Below are 20,704 nucleotides of genomic sequence, written 5' to 3' on the forward strand. Positions count from 1 at the left end.
ATTTTATTACCTAAGAAATAAAATTTTTAGATTCTTTTCTGTTTGCATGCCTTTACAACGCTATTGTGAATACACAAATATAATTAGATTTATCTTCGTTGATCTAAGTATTTATATACATTGAAAAATTGCAAACGAAGTAAGACATTTGATTCAAGTAATATTTTGACAGTTTTATGGCATATAAATTAACTGCGCTGCATATTTCTACGTAAAAATCACATTTTCTGTCATTATTCAAAGCTTGAGTCTGAAAGGATATATTTGGAGTAAACTTAAAATTCCATGCCTTTAAAAATGTAGATCAAAAAATAAGAACATGATAAATCTAAAGAAAAATAGATTTATTGTTGCAATTTTTTAGATGATTTCTCTTTAAGTTTAAAAGACATGATACGGACGCGTAATTGAAAAAACAACGCAAGTGCTTCACAATCGATTCCGAGGCAATATAATATAAGATATATAATGCGAGACAACAAAAAAAACGCTAAATCAGAATTTCAAAAAACTAATTTAAAAAAATTATTATAATTATTTTTTTTTCTTTGCAATTTGTAGTTTACTATACAAAAATGCCAATTATATGAAAGTAACAATTTTAAATTTTCTGTCGTAGATTTTTAAATTATACTATACGACAGTAATAGTGTATGTATTTATCGCTCCATTAAGCGCGAACAGTTCTTAAATTTTTTTTAGAATTGAAATTCATTTTGGTTCGTAAAAAATGATAAGCTTACTACTTTTCGTTTTGATTTGAGCCCCATCATTAGAAAACAAAGAACGATTTTAAAAAGAAGAAACGTTTCAAAACTTCCTATGGAAGGTCAAATATGGCTTAAAATTTTCAGTTCTTCCTGTGTTTGAAAATAATATATCGTTACAAACCAATCTTAGTATGAAATTTATCAAAACAAATTTTTAGATGAAGATTTTAGAATAAAACTTAGAATGGAAAAGAACCAAATTTGTCTTATGTTAACAATTTAAATAAAAAGTTAGAAACCAAAATAAAAAGCAAAGCGAAATTTTAAAGATATGTATATGTAGGCAAAAACAGCACTTCATCAGGGGACGACACACTGTCTGTTAACAGTTAATGGTTAAACCAAAAGCTAATTATGCCCTGAGGCCCCATAATAGAAAAACTTAATAAGAAAATGAAATACTTCAAAAAAGATTGAAATAAAGATGTAAATCCGATAATTATATCGTTACAAACGTTAGAGGAATAACTATTGGCATTGTTTTTATAAAAATAGTGCCAATGTTTTTTTTTGGGGGGAAGGATCAAAATTTATTTAAAAATATCGAATAAATCATCTGAATTTTTTAAATATTATACATTTAAAAAAATTATGAAATTTTACAAATTTTTTAATGAAAAATTTCATATTTCCAAATTTTTTTTTATAAAATATGCATTTCTTATTGAATAATTGCATATTATCGTCTTGATCGAGATCGTCCCTCCTTTTGACTGGAGAGGGGAAATAATTAGTATGATCCTGCCCTGGAAGTAACAAATAAAAGAGACTAGAATAAGTGCAAACTGCTCAATATTGATGCTGTTTTGTTAAACCATTATCTAAGAAAATATATAAAGGAGCATTGAGTGGATCTGAATGGAATATGAAAATTATATGGATTCCTTATGTCTTTATGATTCGAATTAAATTGATGACGAATATAATTTTTAGATTTAGTGACAAATGTAATTTTTCTGTTTCCGGAAAGAAAATTTAATTAAAGATTTGATGAGAGATTGTAAAACACCATTTTTCTATTTTTCCTCAAACTCCTTTTTTTATTTCAATTCTAAGACACAAACAGCAGGAATCAATCACCTCTCAATTAAAGGTCAAAACTAATTTTCTACCGTAAGAGGGCGGCACCATACAAGAGATCTTTCATTGAAATAAAATAAAATCTTAACTGCAATTGCTACCTGTGCATTTGTTTATTTTTCAGGCCAAAATCTTTTGAAAATTTCAAAATATCTGATCATTTATTTTTGGACAACCGAAAAACTTTTGTGTACTTTAGTAAGTTAACTGTTTTCTTTTATTACTTTTCTGTAAATGATTTCTTACAATTTGTCCGTTGTAACTTTTCAATCTCACTATGTGGCCATTTACGAAAATTTCTGGCTGCTGATAATTTTTAAATATTATTTAAAATTTTTAAATATTATTTCTCGTATGTTTAAAATAATGTGGTTTTATTCTAGATTACAGTTATTTTATACATTTTATTATTTCTGTTAAACGTTTTCATATGTTTATTATCTTCGAAATTATTAAAAGAAAATTTTAACACGTCAAGTATCATTTACTGTAGTTCAATAATATTGAAAATGTAGAATCACGTATAAATATCTTATTTGATTTTAAACGCTTAATGCTAGCTTTGAAATCTCAGATGTAATATGTTCTAAACATTGTATCTCAGCTCCTTTTTAAGTATTTGGTGTATCCATTTTTTTTTTTTTTTTTTTGTACCATAGCTCTCTGCTAATCTGAACTAATTATTTATAAATAATTATAATTCGTGAATGTATATCTGATTTTTATACTTTATAAATAGGAAAAAAATTACTTGAGTGTTCCAATTTATTTATTGTGATGGATAATAAATTTTTTGACAGAGTTGAAAGACCTTTCTGATTTGTTTTAGAATTTATAGCCTAAAATATGCTTAAAATTAATTATATTAAAAATATATTAAATTAGTCCTAATGGTTTATATAATTGTGTAATTGCTTATTGTTAAAATTTTAAATGCTTAAATTTTTTAAGAGTGCATAAAATTATGGCTGATAGTATTTAAAATATACATGTAATATTTCCCAAAATAATTTAAATTGTAAAGCTGTAATTGTGATCTTAAGCAATAAGTCTAATTTTTACATGGTCTAGCTTAATGTAAGAATTTCATATTCCTCAAACTCAAAGCTGGTGATTTATTTTATGTGCCTTTGCTTCCCAAAAATATTAAATCTTAATGGATTTGCTTAAAATAAAATTTTATTTATTGCTAAGCTTCTTAATTTATAAGATTGGTATTATTAATGATTTTGAGAGTTAAATTATGTGACAAAAAATATAAACAAAAATAAAAAAATTTTATTAATGCATTTACATAGAGAAAACATTTTTATAATTAAAAAATGGTTATGGTTTTTAAATAAAAATATTAAAATTGTATTTTTGCTGATTTAAAAAAATATTTTGTAATTAGGAATTATTTATAATTAGGTTGATGAATCAGGTTATGGAAATATTCTTATTCATATTCATAATTTTTAAAAAAGCTAACTTTAAATCAAATGCCTTTTCAAAATAAATAGTTCCTAGGATTAAAAAAAAAAAAAAAATTCTTACTTAACTTCTAAACTATGTAATATTTTTACCCATTCTTTCCATACTTTAAGAAAGAGCTACAACGAGTTATTAAAACTTATGACTAATATATTTACTCTATCCTGGATTTTTTATTTTTTAGCTTCAAAGAAGCAAACAATAACTTTCTATCACATAAATTTTTCATTTATTTGAATAAATATAAATTTTTATTTATCATTCACATACATATTTTTCATTTATTAATTCTTCCCAGCATATACTTTTTTTTTAAGGATTATTTTTCCCCCAATTCTCTAAAAAATTTTGCGTTAAGATTTTTTTTTTTTTTTGTGCAATTGTATAAACTTATTAAGATTTCTTTAATTATTTATATTATTCTTGATGTATGTGGGTGCCACTCTTCAGTCCTGAGGACTGAAATTAGTCTTGAGAAAAGATTAATGGGCTGAATTCTGTTCTGTTTATTTTCAATTTGCTTCTTATATTTAGTATTTAAAAATTAAAAAAACACAGTTATTTTCTTTTAACAAACATAAATAAAGAAGAAATTATTGCTTTATATTGAATTGTTATATCATTATTAGCAAAATTATATCACGCTGAAATAAAGTAATGAGATTGACTGAACTTCAGCATCTGCTTGTCTAAACAAACTTTGTTTTCTTGAATTTAAATGTGCCTGAGTTTGTATTTTTTTCCCAACATTTTAAAATGCTCGTCAAGTTATATTATGATTATTGATTACTTTTTGAAAAATGAAATTTATAGATCTAGGACAATAAATGTAGAAAAATAAGTGTTTATTTTTTCTTTTTCAAAAAGGTAATTAAGTTATTGATATTATATGTGCGCCATTCTCATGGAATGTGAATTTATGAAAAATTTTGCTAAGCTATACTTGACTGTGTTAATTGATTTGTGTTATTGATTTGTGTTTTTAGAGTGGCACCCCTATGACTTTATTCTAATTAGATAATAAATCTTGTATATCATTTCCTTGTCACATGGACTAGATCCTCTGTATTTTTTTTTTTTTTTTAAATAATCAAAGTAGTTGTTGCAAGGATAACTTTAAATATTTTATATGCTTATAAATATTTTTTTTTTCTTTTGAGAATGGGGCACATTTTTACCCTATGTTATGTCTATGTTTTAAACAATGTCACTAAAATAGCTATTAAATTTTCTAACTACCTTTGATTCGCCTTTTTTTATTAATTGAATTAATTTCTTATTAACTAACAATTTATCGTTCTATTTGGTTTTCATTTTGCTTTTCGTTTTAGGTCTTGAAACATTGCTACATCTCACTACAAGCGATGATTCTTGTGAAGGTTGCAATGCTTTTGCATTTAATCAATTTATTCATCAGCAAACAGGAGTATTGGTGAAAAAAGATCCTTTAATAAAACAATCATAATTTTCGTATGATTTTAAAAATATAATGAATGCATGCAAGACTTAAATAGAAATGAAGTATTAAAAAAATTTAAAAAACTTCCTTCATCACTGAGATTTAAAATTTATCATTAAATTTATTTATCAAAGATTTTGAAGCATTCATAAATATTAAATATTTTTTTTTTTACTGAATTAGATTTGCTTCGATTGAAATAATCTTAAAATCATTTATCTAGCCTATATTAAAGCTATCATGGTTCTAGTATTGTACTTATATAATGCATTCTATAATAAAAACACAGAATTTCTAGGGAAAAAATTTATAAGTTTTTTTTTCTGTGTCATTGATAATTTGTTTAGTAATGTTAAAATTTTAATTTTTATATCAATTTTATATTTGGTTATTCTATTTATGCATGTTATATTATAATTGCACTATTATTATTCAAAAAAATTTCTGTGTGAAAATAATATGTGTCTTAAATTAAGGCTTTCATGCACTATACATCAATATATTGACAATTTACATTTACTGCTTATTGAAAGTATATTCCAAATACAGCACATTGAAAGTATAGCCTGGTGAGCTGTAGATTGCATTTAGCCTTAGCCTCTGTAGTTTTTCCCTGACAAGTACTTTGCTCATTATTTTTATTATTTATTTAAAAAAGTTTTATTAAATTTTGTCAAGAAAAGGGTTAATCAGGAATTGCCACCTTTGGATGCCCCAACTAAAATACTGTAAAATAAATTTGGAACATGTTTTTTTTTTTTTTTTGTTACCCTACAGAATTATTGATTAGTTGTTTGTCATCATGAGTTTTATAATAAAATCTTGAATCACTCTACTCTAATTTTTCATCTTTTTTACAGATTGTAGAGTCAAAGCATAAAAAGGAATCCAGTAATGTAAAATGAAGAAATTTTCTCTTGTTCTATTTGCAATATTTGAAGAGAAGACAAATCTTATGAACTGTGGATTATTCTTGTTATTAATAGCTCATGTGTTTTATCTTATTTCATTTATACATATGCTTTATATAACTGTGTATAAATATACGATTTTTAATATTCCTACAAGATTTTGGTAAATTTTATTACTTAAATTAATTTCTTTCGAAAGCCTGTTAATGTTTCATTTATAATTTATATCTTAAATGAATATAATTTTGTTTATTTAAAATGCATACATATTTTTCTGTGTTTGTTTCCTTTCCATGCTAAAATTATATTCATAAGTTTCTCTCTAACGAAAAATGTTTCAAAAACACTCTTGAAGTTTAATTTTATTTTTAATAAAATGTTCATTAAGGAAGAAAAAAAAGTTACTCAAAAGACAATGTGTGCTTCTAAAGCAGTGAAATCTAACACTGTTCGATTATAACCAATATAATTTTGGTATATTTTACTACTTATTTTCTTGGAGTACTTATAAAAGTTCAAAAACATGTATGTTTAAATATTATAACAATTAGAAACATAATTTCAAAAGAAATATATCCCACTATGAGGATTTATTATTAATCTTCAAATAACATAATTTAACCAACATTTCTTTATTCACTTTGTTTAACGTGATATTTGCTAATTTAATTACTTAGCATCTTGTTTTCAATATACTTCACCTATTAGGTACTGATAATATGTGTTATTACTATTAAAATACAATCGATAATTTTATTATGTGAAGAAAACTTTTGCTTTTTTAATGCACATAAATTTTTTCATAAATTATTTTAATGATTGAAACAATGATATTATCTTTCTAACTATTATTATAATTCATATAGTTCCTTATTTCCCCATGTTCGTTCGAAAATTCTTTTAATAATATTCTTAATAATTAAGTTATGTTCTAATATTAAGTTGAAAATTGAGTGTTATTTTTTTTATGACTTTGTATTTGATTTGTACTTTATGAATGATTTTTCTGAAATTAATCTTTTCTCCCTTATTTGTATTTACTATTTTTCATGTAATTTAATATGAAAGAAAAAAGTAATGATCAAAGCAAGTGAAGTTCAAATGATGGAAATGAAAGCTTTCCCCTTATTTTTTTCAATGTCATTTGTTTTTGTAAATTCGTATAGCCATAAATCATTTTAAATTTTTTTTATTATTTTTATGTGTATTTAATTTATTGAATTTTCTTATGCTTTTATTTTTTTTTCTTTATAATACAATTGTAATGAAATTTTGCTTACCTGATTTCAGATAACTGATATCTCGCTTAATTTAAGCTTCTGATGTATTTTATGTTGCAGAGAAGGTTTCTTTTTTTCTGTTTGTAAATTTACTTATTTAATACTATTGAGACAATAAGTATTACTATATTATATTAAATTTCAATTTTAAAAAGAACTGTGATGCCAGTTTAACCAAAATTCTTCTATACAAGTTAAATGAGAGCAATAAGTTTTACTACTAAATTGCAATTTTTCTATGTATCAAAAACGAATGTAAAGTTATCAGCTATATTATGTAACGTTTTATTTACTTTTTGATTAAGTTACTTCTTTATTTACAAAACTATGGAATTTTATTTGTCTAATGTGATGGTGCTTGATATTTTCAGAATCACAGTTTAAGTGTAGACAAAAAATGTGCTCTTAATTCACAAGTATGCGCAGGCGCTCTGTGAAAAATTGTTTAAGAACCAATTTTTTAAATTTTATTTTGTTTATCTTCAGTTATGCTAATAAACTCGGTAGCAGAACTTATATGGTGAAGCTATAGCACTATCTTCAAGAAATCCAAATTTTTATGCAACATAAACACAGTCATAGAGATCATTATAAAAATTCTGTTTAATCTTCGATACATGTAGCAAAATTTGATGTAGTGTTCTACTCAGCTGTTTAATTTCTATTAGGAACAATTTTAAGTGTATTTTTAAAAGGAATCTCAACAATTTTTCCCTGTTTTATAATATTTCTTGTTTTAGTAAAATTTATAAAATTTCTTGTTGCACTGTTCCTTTTACAAAATTTACTATTTATATCTAGAATTTTTAAAATAATAACAAAACTTTTTTTTTTTTTTATTTCAGGTTGTGGGGAAAAGAATCCTTTCATTGGAATTATTTCTCGGAAAGATTTCAGCCTTATGCTGCTATTTTTTTTTTCAATTTTATTATGAATGATATTATTAACCATAATATTCATGTCTGTCAAATATATTCACTGAATATTGAAATAATTCCTTTCCATTTGCAGGGATTAACAAAGTGTCCATCACTCGAGTTGTTAGAAAGTCTTCAGATGCTGAGACTCCCGGATTTTCTTGCCCACTGTGTCCTTACGTCTCTGGAAGCAAAAGCCTCTTTATAGCACACATTTTGGACCATGCTAAAAATTATCCCAATGCATGTCCAGTCTGCAAGAAGACATTTTCAGGACAAGCCAGTTTAAAAGTGCACGTGTTCAGCCATTCTGGAACACGTCCTTTTAAATGTCATGAATGTGGACGTGAATTTGCACAAAAGGGCAATTTAAAAGCCCACGTGCATTCGCATGCGGCCAGAAAGTAGCTATCTGTTTTTAAAAAAGACTAAGTATATTGACTTTTTAAGATAGTTTGAATATTTAGTGCTTTATAGAGGTTGTTAGCTGAACCCTAGCTTAATAGATGGGCCTTCACATACCACTGAACTTGTATATATTTGTTCACTTGGCTTCACTGTAGAAAAGGCCTGCTATTTCAGGTTCAAAATTAATTCCTAAATGTTAAATTTTTTTTTTTGATAAGGCATCCTTTTTTTGGTCTAGATAGAATTTTACTTGTTTACAGCTCGTGATTAAAAGGTGAATTAAACTTTGTCCAAACAAGATAGATTTTCAATTGAAAAAAAATAATAATAATAGTCATAAAACCCTTCTTACCTTGTCAACAATATACCAACTTCGAAATTTAAACCTAGTTGATAATTTGTAAAATGAACTTAATTTTGCTGCTCGAACAATATGCTAACATTAATGTATCATGGTGTACGGCTTGCAACAAGAACAAACAGTATCAAACAAGTAAAAAGAGGCCATATCGGAACTGTCAAAAAAGCGAGTTCTTTCTAAATCTTGCAACCATGTCAGCTTTTTTAACAATACAACTATAAATAACTAAAAACAAATTTTCACTCACAAGAATTACTTAATGTCATAAAAATCTTGTGAAATACAGCAGATTTGAGCTCAGAAATTATATCTAATTTTTTTTTCCGTTTGAAAATATCGACTCTCAGAATAAGCTGTAGTAAGCAACTGTATACTTTCTAACTGGAAGTAGAGCTGGTCAAGAACTCGAGATTGTTGTTGTTTATATTTATGCTAAAACACCATCTATTATAATATCATGGATTGTGGATAAAAGTGAAACATTTAATTTTAAAAATTAAAACAACAATAGATTCATCAATCAACAAAAGATATGTGTTCAAATCTTAAAAGTACGCTAAGCAAAAACAAACAAAAAATCTTTCAATTAATTATTTTGAAATAAATTTTTATAAAATATTTTCTATGTAATATTTCATAATTAGTTTATAAAAATATATGTAATATTCTATTATTAGTTTTTAAAAATATGCATTTAAAAATAAAAACAAGTTTTACTTTTTTGAGTTTTAAATAAGTTGTTTTCTGAAATTTTGTACCTTTACATTTTATTTTTAAATAATACTACTCAGTCTGCTTGAATTCATATGGTCTTGTGTCCATATTTTAATAACTTATCACTTATATATACGAAATATTTGAATTTTTTGGGGGAAGCCTAATCAAAACTCTGCACCATTTCACATAACCGCTATTTTTAATTGTGAACTAGAACAATAGACAAAAAAAGGTTTTTATCAATGTTATCAAACTTCAGTGTGTGTGATAAAAATAATGCATAAGACGTTAGTTTGATGGTAATGATTACAGTTAATAATTTACTATTGCAAACTGTGGCTAATATAACTGAAATTTTTGTGGTTACATTATTCTTTATGTATTTACTAAGTAGGAAGTGCTCTGTTAAAATATGAGTACTCATTTTTTATATTATTGTTTCTTTTCATTTTCATGCAATGTTTAATTAATATCTTCAGGTTTTTTAAATTTCTTTGTCTCTCTTGTAATTTCCAAATAAAACCAAATCTTTAGACTTATATAAAAGTTGACTGTAAATTTCTTTTATTTCTATATTATTTTCGTGGTTTAAAAATTTTTTTAATCAAATATTTTTTTGTAATTTGAAGTAAATTGAAAAAAGAGAATGATGAATTTCAACTCCTAAGTATATGTTAATGTTATACAATTTAAAAAGATATCCATTTAGTATGAAGAATATTTTTTTAATTGTTTTCAATATTCTTAACCATTTAATTAGAAAACTTTTTTAAAAAATAAAGTTAACAGTAACTTTTGATGATTTGCTTTGTAATTGTATGTTAAGTTTTTTAATAATAATGTGGCGCCATCTATTGTAATAGAAGAATTTTAGACAACAACAAAGGAATTTTTTTCCTTCCACTCAGTGAAAAAGCCACATGAAAACTATCTAAACTTAGCTGATGTATTATTAATTTAGAATTTTTATTATTATGTGAAATTTCTTTATCATTGTAATTATTTTAATTTTTATTTACTTTTTTTTTGCTTTGCTTTATTGAGTGTTTAAAATAAGGTAGAAATAAATTGTAGGTTCTCTGCTTAATTTGCTTGATACTTGTAGTAAAAAACAATTAATTCTAACTAAAAATTTAATATGTAATTACTATAAAATTTAATCTAAAGAAACAAGCTATTTTTGCAATCTTTGTTGAAGTTCTTTATAACATGGAAAGAGTTAAAAGTGATGTGGTTAAATTGGAATAATAATCAAACCAAACTTATATATATGTATATATATATTTTTTTTTCTTTCAAAAAGCAATTTTTATCCTTTTTGTTTGTATGCTCAAATAAATGAAGAAAATTAGATCAAATTGAAGAATAAAATAGCATACTGCATAATTGTATGTTTAGAATAAAGTCAAAATCCACTTTCTTTTTCAGAGTGTCCATGCACGTGAACAAAGCTTTCAAAATGTGTATTTAATAAAATGTTTTTGGGAGAGAACTCTGTACTTCTTTTTCACGGAATTCCCTCAATGTCCTGGATTGTATGATTTTTTTTTGGCATAAGAACCTCAATTGCGAAAATTCAAGTTAGAACTATTTATAAAAATTATAATCATAATTATGTTCTTTACGTAATAACAAAAATAATTTATTCAGTAAAAGGCAAATAACTGTAGAGGTTATTCAAACTTGTAAGAAAAAATATAAAATTTTTTAAAATTCATTAAAATCGAATGTTTAGTTTTTAAAACGGATGAATAAAAAAATAATCAATGACCTTTTTTAAATATATGTATATTTGCTTCATGGGCATGTTTTTTATTATTATTCTTTTTTGCTTTCATTGAAACATTTTTTATTATTAATATATGATGAACAGTAACCTTTAAAAAAGTTAAAAGGTTAGTAATGTTTACATCTGAATGTTTTTAGTTGTATACAATTTTGAAATTCTATGCGAAAGAGGAGTTTGACATACCCTTACAATTTAATTTGTTATGTACTTATGAAATGTAATGTTTTTTTTGTTTATTTAATCTGCTTTTGTATTTTATTAATATCTACAACTTATGAATTTATGAAGCTAATATTTATGCCTTAAAATGCTTTGCTTGTAAATATGCATTCGTAAAATTCATTCTTAATGGGTACATTTTTATTTAAGTATTATTTTATGCATAAGGAATTGAACAAATGTTATATCTATGTTAAAATGCTTATATCTTAAATACTTTAGTTTTGTTTTTTAGTAACTTGTGTATAGTTCATGAAAAAATATTGTGCGTATATTATAAAATATTGTAATTTAAATTCTCAATATTTATTGCTTTGGCCTATCTTTTATCATAAATTTTTGAAATCAATTTTTATCACCTGTGTTATAATTTTGTTTTTTTCCGTTGAAAAATTTATCTGAATTGATAAGAGAGCTATTATTTTTTTTATTACAGCTTAACTATTAATTGATTATAAGATTTTTAGTTATTAAAGATTTATATTATGTATTTTCGAAATATTTCTTCGTTTATTAAGGTTTCCATAAGGTTTCCATTTTTTTTATACTCAAAATTATGGTAAGAGCAATATCATGTATACATTTTACTGTTATTTGTTATTGTTGAATTCTATTTACTTACAAATTTGTATTGTTTATCTACTTAATAATTTATAATATTATCTACTGAAAGATTTAAGTTTTTATTACCATTTTATACAACATTCTCTGTTTCAATTAATATTTTATTTCAATCCTAAAAGAAAATAGCTCTTTTTTTTCTAACTATTTATTTTTTTAATAAGTTTATATCTGGTTCTAATTAGATTGATTGTATAAGTATTAATGAGAAGGTGTCGTTTTTCTAATATTATGGTTTTGCTTTAGTGTATTTATTATTTCATCTATTTAATCTAGCTAGTTAGATTTATTAAAAATTGTTTTAATAAATTTTTATCAATATCACACAAATATTTGTTTGTTTTATTTATTTTTTATGATTCTATTGAATTAATACGCAGATTTGTTCAGTAATCACGATCATTACTTTGAAATCAAGGATAGGAAGTTTGTTAAAATTTAAAAGTTACAATGATGTCAATGGATCTTTAACCACACAGTGGTGAGAAAGTGCATAAAAACATTTTAGCTCTATTTTGGGCCATTAACAAGTTATCAAAAATGGAGATGGCACTTGCTTTCTCAAGAAGTTTCTTTAAAGTTAGTCCTCTACCCACTTGCGTTCTTCAGATTTCTGACTGGTATACCGCTAAACCCAAATGCAAGAAATGCCACAATGTGGAAGAATTAGACAATTGAAGGAATAAACTATTTTTACTATCTACTAAAATATATTAGGAAATGCAGAGTTCAGTGACATTAATGTGACCACGTGTCAAATATCATATACGCACCTTTCACAAGGTGGACCGCTGCAGGACTTGTTAGAAGATAATCAATTAGGTTCTTGAAGGTGTTCACTGTGATGTCGAGGCAAGCTTGCGACCAGGTTGCGTAGTTTGGGATTCATGGTTTAAACCACCCAGTCAAGGTGGTTCCACAGATTCTTGGTTGACCTTAAAGTCGGGGAGTTGGGTAGCCAGGAGAGTACCACATGCACAAATTGTATGTTGTATGACTCATCGCATTATTCTGCTGGTTGATGCCGTTATCCTAAGGGGGAAAATTCATGTTTAGGAGTGGACATAATTCGCAAGGACAGATGCGTACTTGTTTTGATCCGTTGTACTTTTCACAATAATGAGTACACACACCGATTGTAATTTTCCCATATCATATTGCTCCAATCTCGAGCTTGAACCCTTACAAAAAACAGGATGTTTCACCCCGTATACGCGAACTTCTATTAGTCCGATATAACATAAAACATGATTCATAAAAATAAGCCTCCATCGCCACTCAGCGGACTGCAGTACTAACGTGCAAACTCCAGCCTTCGCCAATGAACTGCAATCAGTACAAGTGCATTAACTAGGCCTCTTCTGCGGAGGCACATGGGCAACACTATTGATAGCTCCTGTGCAATCCAAACGCATTTCCCCAGAAGCCATTCTTTCATCAATGGCCCATGGTGCAGCGTGATTTTGGATACAACCACATGGTATACTTTTACCACTGCGACGCATAGTTTAGGAAATCGGTCTGAACTGACCGTACATGCACAATTCCCAGTAGAACAAAGAAGTCATGCATCACATGCTGCCGTCAGTAAGCGAGTGAGTGGCCACTTTGATCAGCCTGCGTAGGACCAAAGGTGCTTGCTGTTCTACCATAAAGTGGTTGACATCGCACGCAGGTCATCGGGCTACCACAGCAGTGGAGCCGTCCCCTCTGCAGAGGATCAAAATTGCAATGACTTGTCTTTGGATCATCCTCGGGGATGTTTCCCAGATTGTCGCTAATAGCCCATTGTGCAGTTCTAGTGCGATGTAAATAAAGCACCTGCTTAGCCTTTCGGGAAATGTTTCCACCTTGGCCAAAAACCCAATGATCATGCTCTTTGGAACGTCGGATATATCAATCCGTAGCTGTATTATGCCAAAAATTGCAATGTTTTCCAATTCCCTCAGACACCCTCACATGCGCTCTACTGCTATGAACTGCAATCTACATTCGATTCACGTTAATGTCGAAAGCAGGCGGTAGTCACACTAATATGACAGCGTAGGTATGGTGCTAAAATTGAATTACTCTATTTCTTAAAATTCGGTGAAATTAAAATTTCCAGCAGCCTCATGAAATATTTATCACCACCTTTTAAATGTTTCCCTGTTGTAACCACACTAGAAGGATAATTTTATTTCTCACATACTTGTAACAAATAGTAAATTTAAAGTCCATCAAAATGGGCTACAGATGGCCTGCAGCAGAACTCGCTTACTTCGCATGCTTTCACCATTAGTTTGTGGAGAGCTTAGAAGAAGAAAGTTTGTTAGTTTCTATCTTGATTTTTAACTAGATTAAAATCTTTTAAGTTAGGAAATTATATAGAACTGAAAACTGCATTAAACATAGTTCTAAAGAAAGCATCATGGAAATTTTAAGAAATATTTTCAATTAAATACGTCAAATATTAAGAAAAGGAAAAATATCGTAGTACATTCCTATACAACTAAAAAGAGGAGGAAGGGGATGGGTCAAAGGCATTGAAAGCCGGTCTTCTCCGATAGCGTATTCGAGCGTTGTGATCGCGAATGAGAAAAATTTCGAAGTTGTGTGGAATGGGTATAGGTATTTTATTTGCATCGCACTAAAGCTGTGCGTTGACCTATTGGCAACTATCACAATTTTGATCTTCTGCAGGGGGATCTCATTTTTGAAGAAACTGTCTCAATTTAGTCACAGATCTGAAAGGGCAGGAAATTTTCTCCTGATTCCTGAACCCATGGATGCACAGATTGTTTCCGCATACCTCTTATGTAATTTATCATAGTAGCCGATCACACTCTTTTCTAGAAGCCTATTTTCACTGTGTCGGATTCATACATGCTTGAGCCGTACAATGAATCAAATGTGTAGTGTACATAAAAAAAGAATAATGATCGGTTTTGTGGCATCAGCCAGATTAACTGTAACTGTGTGTTAACTGTATAGTTTTAGTTTCAGTTTACATTTATGTTAAGTTTCAGGATGCTAGATCCTGCTCATTTATTTAAGATATACTGAATAATACATAACAACACATGGTGGCAGCGGAAAAAGAAACAAATTAACGCAGTAAGTTTGACTCTCCTTCGATATTCCAAAATTGCATCATGACATCAGCTGCATATCACATAATGCCGCCAGAATCATTTCCTTTTTCGATTCCCTCGGAATGGCCTAAATGGAAACAAAGATTTTTACGTTTCCGAACTGCTTCTGGACTAATAACAAAAACAGATGAGGAGCAAGTGGATGCTCTCATATACGTCATGGGTGATAAAGCCGAGGACATATTTCTTTCGCTCAGTATATCGGAAGAGGATAAAAAGAAATTTCAGGAGGTTTTGAATAGTTTCGACACTCACTTTGTTGTTAAACGAAACATTATATTCGAACGAGCTCAGTTCAATCGGCGAATTCAAAAAGAAGGTGAGTCTGTCAACGATTTTATTACTGCTTTATATGCTCTTGCTGACAAGTGTGAATATGGTAATTTACATGACGAATTGCTTCGTGACCGTATAGTTGTTGGTATTAAAGATCAAACTTTAAGCGAAAAATTACAACTTGATTCTGAACTTACCCTGCAAACTGCAATGGACAAAGTACGTCTTTCGGAATCAGTTAAGAAACAACAATCACTACTAGTTGAAAATTCTACAGTTAATGCTATTAGTCAAAAGAAGAAATATAATAAAACAACTAATGCAGACAAAAGTAATTTTCATGATTCGAGAAGTAAATATCAAGATTCGAAAACTAATTATCAGCGAAAAAATTGCAAATGGTGCGGTAAACAGCCACATGAAAAAAGAAACTGCCCAGCAAAGGACTCAAATTGCAGAAAATGCAAGAAAGAAGGACATTGGGATAATGTTTGTTTATCTACTATTAAAAGAGTCAATGAACTTTGTGATGCTGGTTTTGTAGGACTAGTGGGAAGTACACAAAACACAGATGAGTGGGTTGTTCCTGTTAAAATACTAGGAAAATGCATCCAATTTAAAATTGATAGTGGTGCAGATCACTCTGTTATTCCAAGCAGTATTGCCTCCACAGTACTCAAACATGCAGAACTAAAAAGTACAGATAAAGTGATTTTTGGCCCCGATAAAACACCTTTGAAGTTAATGGGAAAACTGCTTGAAAATGTTGAACATAATGGAAAAAAGTGCTTAGAAGAAATTTATGTTATAGAAGGACTCCAAACATGTTTATTAGGAAAACCTGCCATAAAATTTTTTGGTCTTGGTCCCAATATCCAATCTCAATCTGTGCTCAACATTACAAGTTTTAATCCTTTTCATGAATTTCCTTCGTTATTTCAAGGACTTGGCTTACTGAAAGGAAGTTACCATGTTGAACTTAATAGTGATGTTAAACCATATGCCCTAACTTCTCCACGCCGAATTCCAATACCACTTCTGGAGAAAACTAAACTAGAAATACAGAGAATGCAAGAATTAAATGTTATTCAGAAGGTAGAAAAACCTACTGATTGGTGTTTTCCTGCAGTGGTAGTACGAAAAAAAGATGGAAGTGTGCGAATATGTGTTGACTTAACGACACTCAACAGAAGCATCAAAAGAGAATGGCACCCATTGCCAACAACAGAATACAATTTATCACTTTTGGCTGGGGCGAAAATCTTTTCGAAATTAGATGCAAACTCTGGGTTTTGGCAAATTCCTCTTGATGAAGAATCTTCATATCTCACAACATTCATCACACCCTTTGGCAGATTTCGTTTCTTACGTCTACCATTCGGAATATCATCTGCTCCAGAACATTTTCAACGTAGAATGTCACAAACTTTAGAAGGTCTTCCTGGTATTATATGTCACATGGATGATATACTCGTCTGGGGTTCAAATCAAAAAGAGCATGATGAACGTCTAACATCTACTTTAATCCGTCTGAAAGAAACAGGAATCACTCTTAATAAACAAAAATGCTGTTTCTCTGTTAAATCTATAAAATATCTTGGTCATGTCATTGATGACTCAGGAATACACCCAGATCAGGACAAAGTAAAAGCCATACAAAATTTCTAAGCCCAACAAACAAAACTGAACTGAAACAGCTACTTGGAATGGCAAATTATTTAGCAAGATTTATTCCACGATTTTCAGATATTATGGCACCTTTGATTTCTATGTTATCCACAAAGAATAAATTTGTTTGGAACTCTCCTCAGGAAACCGCACTAAAAAAGTTAAAAGACATTTTGTTATCTGAACCTATACTTACCATCTATGACCCAAACAAACAATCAATTGTTACAGCCGATGCTTCTTCTTATGGATTAGGAGCCACACTGTGTCAGAAGCATGATTCTACAATCAAGGTGGTAGCTTATACATCCAGAACTCTAACTCCTACTGAACAACGTTATGCTCAGATAGAAAAAGAAGCCCTTGCACTTACATGGGCATGCGAAAAATTTTCCAATTATCTAATGGGTACCAAGTTTCTTTTGGAGACAGATCATAAACCTCTTGTCCCAATACTTACTAGAAAATCTTTGGATGATTTAACACCTCGCCTACAACGTCTCAAAATGAGGCTCATGAGACATTCTTTTGATGTTTTCCACACTCCTGGGAAAAATCTTTGCGTAGCAGATGCACTATCTAGAGCACCACATCAACAAGAAACTCCAAATCTGGAATTGGAAGAGGAAGTTGAAGCTTTTATCAATCAAGTTTTAGAATCTGTTCCGATGTCTTCAGAGAGACTTTCCCAGATAAAACTAGAACAAGAGACTGACTCAACATGTAATATGTTGATCAATTACGCTTCTCAAGGTTGGCCTGAGAAAAACCAGATAGTACCATCCTGTTTACCCTTTTGGCCTCTAAGATATGAAATCTCCATACAGAATGGCTTGTTAATGAGAGGAAACCGAATAATCGTGCCAAATAGGCTACGACAAGAAATATTGGGCAAAATCCATGAAGGGCATATGGGAATTAATAAATGTCGAACTTTAGCGAATTCAGCAGTATACTGGCCTGGCATCAGTAAACAAATAGAGGAATTAGTTCGGGACTGTCCTTCATGTATACAGGAAGCTAAAAACTGTTCTGAACCTTTGAAACCAACTAGTTTTCCTCAGAGACCATGGGAAATTGTAGCTATGGACTTATTTAAACTCCATGCAGAATGGTATTTATTAGTTACAGATTTTTACTCACGTTATCCAGAAGTGGCAAAACTGGATAGTTTAACATCAAAAGAAGTAATTTTACACTGCAAATCAATTTTTGCCAGACATGGAATTCCAAATGTTGTAAGATCAGATAATGGACCACAGTTTGAAGTTACTAGAACAGCTGAGTTTCAAAACTTTGCAAAAGTATATGGTTTTAAGCACATTACTTCAAGCCCAAGATATCCTCAAAGCAACGGTTTTGTTGAAGCAGCAGTGAAGATAATTAAATTAAGATTCAAAAAGTCTAAAGATCCTTACTTGGCTTTATTGAGTTATCGGACAACACCTTTAAAGAACGGCTACAGTCCTACTGAATTGTTGATGGGGCGTCGACTACAGTCAACCTTACCTTTAGCAATTTCACTACTTCAACCAAAGCTAATAGAGAAGGAGATATTGGAAGAAAAAGAAGAGAAAAGAATAGAAAGACAGAAAAAGGATTATGATCGGAGGCACAATGCTCATGAATTGAAACCAATACATCCGGGTGACAAGATATGGATAACTGATAGGAAGGCTGTTGGAACTGTACAGAGAAAAGCTGAATCACCAAGGTCATACTTTGTTAAAGAAGGCAAACAAGTGCTTCGACGGAATAGGAAACATTTGATTCCAGGATCTAAACTACAGATTCCACCGCTAAACGATGATGTAGAGGAAGCTCTTTCAGAAAGAGATAACAGAAGGAGCTTACCAGAAATAACGGATCCAGATCCTACAGTGTTAACCCAGAAGAAGGATGTATCTCCAAAAACTGTTGTAACTCGCTCTGGAAGAATTGTGAAAGCTCCCAATAGACTAAATCTTTAAAGGGGGGAGATGTGGCATCAGCCCGATTAACTGTAACTGTGTGTTAACTGTATAGTTTTAGTTTCAGTTTACATTTATGTTAAGTTTCAGTTTGTGTTTGTGTATCTCGTTAAGTTGTTAATAAATGTGTTTGCGAGATGCTAGATCCTGCTCATTTATTTAAGATATACTGAATAATACATAACAACACAGGTTTCTCACGTGCTAGGACTCAATCTTAATGCTTTGAGAGATGACCTCAAATTTGCTAATTAGTAAGTGCTGACGATATTTTAAGTTACGAAATCAGACTTAAAGAAGTATTTTCTCTGAATAAACAACTCTTTTTTTTTTTTTTTTTTTGACGGATTTGTTGTTGTTGTTGTTCATTTACGTCGGACTAGAGCTGCACAATGGGCTATTGGCGACGGTCTGGGAAACATCCCTGAGGATGATCCGAAGACATGCCATCACAATTTTGATCCTCTGCAGAGGGGATGGCACCCCCGCTTCGGTAGCCCGACGACCTGCACGCGAAGTCGAGCACTTTACGGTAGAACAGTTTAACGAGGACCAATACCGCACACCCTCGGTCCCTACGCAGGCTGATCCAAGTGGTCACCCACCCGCACACTGACCGCAGCCAGTGATGCTTGACTTCGGTGATCGGCTGGGAACCGTGTCTTAACGATCAGTCCACTGCGGGACTTGACGGATTTGGAATCCTCAAAAAAGAAGACATGTAACCGCAATCTGGCAAACATGGTTCCGATCGTTAGGTCCAAATAATTTTAGATAGTCAGGAGAGTAGTCCAAAGTTTGAACGCCCTAATGTTCATTTTACTTTTTGCGTATTTTACTGCATCTCAAAAAATGTTTGAGCAAATTGAAATATTATTGCACGAAATTATAAAATTCATTTATTCAAAGATAATTCCATGCAAGAAAAGTAATTTTTAATATTCATTTATTATTTTTCAGTGATTTATTTAACAAAATTCGAAATATTTTTAAGTTGTAAGACATGCAAATTTTTATAATTGTAATATTTGCAGACTCCATGGCGGAACAACTTCCCCAAATTCCGAATATGACAAAGATAAAAGGAAAAAAAAATTAATTATTATTGTTCTTCAAAATCACGAAGGGCATAGAGAAGAAAGCAACAGTTGCTGCTGAGATAAAAAAAAATATATATATATATATTAAAAACTGAAATCACGTAAGACGCGTGGCGGACATAAAAGTTGCTTCAACATCAACAACATTACCATACAAAACGGAAATTAAAGCCCTGGATAGATTAAGTAGCGACGCGCCGCCATCTCTTGGTGACTGCAAATCTCTTGTGACAGCCAGTGGCGTATCTAGGGTATGGCAAGTATGGCGAATGCCATGGGCGCATTATTTCAAAAAGGCGCAAAATTGATCAACATCAACGATTTTTTTACTTAAAAATTTTATTAAGTGTTTTTTTAAATTTATATATATATATATATATATATATATATATATATATATATATATATATATATATATATATATATATATATATATATATATATATATATATATATATATATATATATATATATATATATATATATATATATATATATATATATATTATATATATATATATATATTATATATATATATATATATATATATA

The 20,704-nt window shown here is 29.3% G+C and overlaps 1 long non-coding RNA gene across 1 annotated transcript; it reads left to right on the forward strand.

The window, feature by feature from the left end:
• Positions 1–1,921: 1,921 nt before the first annotated feature.
• LOC122268889 (uncharacterized) lies at positions 1,922–11,058 on the forward strand. Its single transcript, XR_015431248.1, has 4 exons — positions 1,922–2,048; positions 4,655–4,844; positions 5,643–5,773; positions 7,819–11,058. It is a non-coding gene; the product is annotated as an uncharacterized LOC122268889 (long non-coding RNA).
• The last annotated feature ends 9,646 nt before the right edge of the window (positions 11,059–20,704 follow it).

This window comes from Parasteatoda tepidariorum, chromosome 2 (genome assembly GCF_982258835.1).
Source record: "Parasteatoda tepidariorum strain Cologne lab strain chromosome 2, Ptep-v5.0, whole genome shotgun sequence".
Lineage (NCBI taxonomy): Eukaryota > Metazoa > Arthropoda > Arachnida > Araneae > Theridiidae > Parasteatoda > Parasteatoda tepidariorum.